The 4,611-nt window shown below is 38.9% G+C and overlaps 1 long non-coding RNA gene across 1 annotated transcript; it reads right to left on the bottom strand.

Moving 5' to 3' along the window:
- Nucleotides 1-1,205: 1,205 nt before the first annotated feature.
- LOC146258506 (uncharacterized) lies at nt 1,206-4,332 on the bottom strand. The gene is made up of 2 exons (XR_014729734.1): nt 2,790-4,332; nt 1,206-1,884 (listed from the first exon to the last, which is right to left on the bottom strand). It is a non-coding gene; the product is annotated as an uncharacterized LOC146258506 (long non-coding RNA).
- Between the last annotated feature and the right edge of the window lie 279 nt (nt 4,333-4,611).

Here is a 4,611-nt window from a genome sequence, read left to right as displayed (position 1 = left end):
CGCTGCAGCAAAAATGTCAATTTCTGTGGCCCAAGATCCTGAGTAATGCATACGTGATGTTGATAAGTACTGCTCTACTGATAGGTAGCCATCTCTCAAGTACTTGTCAAACCTTGTAGTATTTTGCTTTAGGTGTTCAACTACAAAACGTCGCATTTTCAAATGCTTATTTTCATTACCACATACTACATTTGCCAATGACCTGAAAAAGCAGTTTCCATCTGCTTGAATAGTTTTAGTCTTACAAGGACATCCCATGGCGCCAAATGCTATGGTTTCATTAAATTCCTCTGTGTTTTCATTGGTTAATTTCAAATGTGTACACAATGTAAGCTTGTCTGTTGTTGTAAGAGGATTAAAACATAAACCTGGATTTTTGGTGTCACCAATTATGATATCATCTGTATTCACTTCTTGTGTTCCAGTAGATGACATGTTCTGGTTCAGTTGAGGCGTGTCACAGGACACAGATTGACTAGATGAAGCACCAATAACCTCTGGAATACTTGCTTTAGGTTTACCTTTGGGTACCGAGCAGTACAGTTGAGGCGTCTCACAAAATACAGATTGACTAGATGAAGCACCAACAACCTCTGGAATACTTGCCTTACGTTTACCTTTCAGTATCGAGCTGAAGAGTTGAGGCGGGTCACATGGTACAGATTGATTAGATGAAGCACCAATAACCTCTGGAATACTTGCTTTAGGTTTACCTTTCAGTATCGAGCTGTACAGTTGAGGCGTCTCACAAAATACAGATTGACTAGATGAAGCACCAACAACCTCTGGAATACTTGCTTTACGTTTACCTTTAAGTACCGAGCTGTAGAGTAGAGGCGTGTCACTGGTTGATTTCCTAGATGAAGCACTACTTGTCAAAGTTACCTTAACACCAGTGACCTCAAATTGCGTTCTTCCAGCATTTAATGACGCAGCAAGGTTGATAACATGTGTGTACACCATTTGAAGGTCGTCATAGTAAGCCACAATACTTGTTCCTGTACCAAATTCCCACACGCCATGACCATTGCGCGAATGAGAGTCCACAACTGCAAACCAGGCACCTTGTCTTATAACGGCACAGATGTTTTCCTTCATATTAAGCAAACATGCATCACACTGGAGAAGCGCTCTCTGGAATGCTTCATCAAGAGACATGGAAACATTTTGCAGGGCCTGATCATACACCTCAATTCCAACATAACCACTGTATGACTCACCATACTTTATTGAAAAGTCTTTGTTACAGAATGTGTGCACTCTGGGTAATTCGGAAACAGCAATGTAGCCTCGGCCAGTTGGATCGTTGATCTTTCCATGACGTCTCATTGTGGTATACAGCTGATCTCCATGTAACAGTACAGCATCCAGATCGTCTGCTTTCCATGCTAATACATTCTTTAACTCACTCATCATTACTGCAGTTAAACTATTCACTCCACACTGCCTGTTTTTATTGTAACCAAAGCGCCTGTCACCCTGATGAAAGGAACCTCTTATGACCTGTGGAAAGTCAGATACATGAACAGAATTATTAACATCAATGTCAGAAATGTTGCCAGCACATTTGCCAGGGTTCAGATCAGGTTCAATGCCAGTTTCAATGCCAGTTTCAAATCCAAGTTTAAATCCAAGTTTAAATCCAAGTTGGCCACCAGAGTTTTTCATCTTTTTTTTCAGAGGAGAAACAACCTCGTCAGTCACGTCAATTAACACCTTTTGTTTAAGGGGAGGTTTAACCCCGTCACAGGGAGCCTTTGTTTCACGAGGAGGCATAACCTCAGTCAAGTCAGGAGAAGTCGGCGCAGTCAAGTCAGGAGAAGTTGGAGCAGCAATGGCCTTGCGCTTCTTCGCTGCCTGAGACCTTTTGCTACACCGAGGCATCTGCAACACACAGAGGAAAAACACATCTGAAACAGTTTCGTCTAGAACATCACAACTGCTTAACTATTTCCTTCATTATATACATTTCATATTAAAAGATTTTCTTTGGAAATAGTAGCAAACATCATTAACTAAATCCGAAAGACTAAAACAATTTAAATGACTTAGACATACAATATTTCACTTCATTCTTTACCACATCCTTTCCCTCTGCCCAATAAATTACATTATTGACCCATCATTGTCAACAAAATGCTCATAAAGCTAGCAAGCTTTTCAGTTACCTGTAAAATGCCTGGTTTACAATCAACCTATTAACACAAGCTGTATGCGCCACGCTGATAACTGATATCGACGACAAGCGTTAACATTCAAGTTACGTCCACCCCTTGAAAATTAAAAAAGTTAGGCTAAACTTGGCTTAGTGTCTTCGAGTTCCCATTATTAGGTTACAGTTAAATTGATGCAACAACAAATAACGTAACTTATACTCTCCGATATGTACTCTAGTGCTATCAACCTTAGTTTGTAGGTATACCAAATCAAAACCTCTTAATTTAATATTGGAATGTATTAATAAGATCGATTTCCAACTGTCAATACATTATAAATAGCTACAGCTTTGTCTTTTGCAGCGTCACTTTATAGTAAACTACATTCGTCTCTACCATGCTGATGTTAGCTAGCTAGCTAGCTAACTAGCATAGCCTAACTTGTGTGCTACTTCTACTGTACCTTCCCTATGGTACCTTCCTACACTGTTGCTAACATTGACCATCTTAGGCTAGCTTAATAAGAAGAAGTCATGTTTAGCGGACTTTAACATGTTATCATACACTATTCTACATATAACTACTTAGACTACCTCGTCAATTTTATTTTGTTGATATCAAAGCATTCCTTACCCTGTTCTCGAACTATTTAACTTCAGATTTACTGCAACCGTGTTTCTGTGTGGCTCGTTAACCGTTGTGTAATCCCGAAAAGAACCTCGCGCGTCAAGACGTGACGTTAACACTGGGAAATTTGACAAAATGGCTTCCACTTATTTATTTTTTTCTTCAATTTGACAAAATGGCTTCCATGCCGTTACTGCTACATTAGTTAAATTGTCTGAAGCTTATATTCTATCTAAAGCACTCTTTTGTCTACTAGACTTCAAGCTATCTTCTACAAGAAATTTTACGTTAATGTACCATAATTAGACTTTCCTGTGTAAATTTCCTGTATGATCAAAATAATACTGACATGCTTAACTGTTTCAGCCTTTATTGTATAGACCCCAAAGAGATATTAAATCATTTATAAAGTAAAAATAGAGAAATAAAACATACATGTAACCTTTCCCAAATAGAACATAGTTATGTCTTTAATATTGAATTACACATTTATGCAAAACAGTATATCTGTCACACATTATCATTTCCCTTTTTTTCCTAATCGGCAGAAAATTGAAGTCTGCATCATTAAACATTTAAACAATTTAAAAACATATTATCTAATTTATCAAAAAAAGGCTGATACCTTATGAAAATAAAACATTAATAATCAAATACATCACTTTTTTCTTCCAATTAACATTGTAAATTATACAGCATTTTTTATATACTTTTATATTATTATTTTACCATTACACAAGACAATTAAACATTTAAAAGTTTATCTAATTGAGGTACAGCTAACTATAATCATCATCATTATATATTATCCCCCCTAGCTAACCTACTTACTCAGAAGCATCAAATAAACTAAGCTTCAGCAAGTCACCATCTGACACCTCACTCACTGAAACACCCTGCACAGCCCTCTTTAAACTAGTTATGACATTTGCTCTGTTGTGCACAACTTCAAAAACGTCTCCAGTTATCAGATGCTGCTCAATGTCCTGGACATCTAACATGTCTCTGAGACACCCTTCGCTCTCTAAATAACACCTTAAAACTGAATTTGGAATGCTTAAGCTGAGCTCCCCCTTCTCACTGGCAAAAACAATCTCCCCACTCAGCTTCGAAACATAACTCCCCCCCCTGCGCAACATTTTGCATCTCTCACAGCGGTGGAAAGGGAGTTTACTATCAAAACTCAGCTGCTGAGTATGGCACTTAGGGCACTGGCGTTTCGCTTCAATGTGAGCCCCTTCAACTGTACTACAAAATGTAGTCATGGTCTCTGCTGCACTACCCTCTCCATCTACCTTGGCTGCAACTCCACTGATATCAGATATTAATTGAATTTCAGTAGACCTTGTGGTGGTCAGCAAAATGCTTCCCATGTACTCTCTAGTTGCCAAATTGGTGAATTTGTAAGACAAGCCCTCCTCAATGGAAACAATTTGATTGTCCCATACTTTTAAATGAATGCTGCCGGTGGCATCTCCCACTTCACACTCCTTCACCTCACTTTGGGCGTTGCGCACGGAGATCATTTCAGTGCCCATCTTCAAGAAGACCACCTAAGTTTTGAAATTTGGCACACTCATTGGGGACAGTCCCCTGGTCCAATTCACAAAGTTTCATGTCCCATGCTTCGGCACTCTAGCGCCACCAACGGGTCAAAGTTGGAGTTGTGTTTACACACGCAACTTTTGAACCGTATGTCCCATTTTCAAAAATGAGGTACCATTGGATTCCCTGGATCAAGCCGAGTGCAATGCACACCATGGCGTCAATTTCCGGTTATATAGATTTTCCTCTATTTCCGGTTTTATCAAAAACCTTTAAAAGCCTA

This window comes from Hypomesus nipponensis, chromosome 14 (assembly GCF_054491055.1).
Source record: "Hypomesus nipponensis isolate SF chromosome 14, ASM5449105v1, whole genome shotgun sequence".
Lineage (NCBI taxonomy): Eukaryota > Metazoa > Chordata > Actinopteri > Osmeriformes > Osmeridae > Hypomesus > Hypomesus nipponensis.
The sequence above is the reverse complement of the archived record's forward strand: the minus strand, read 5'-3'. Positions and strand labels throughout refer to the sequence as shown.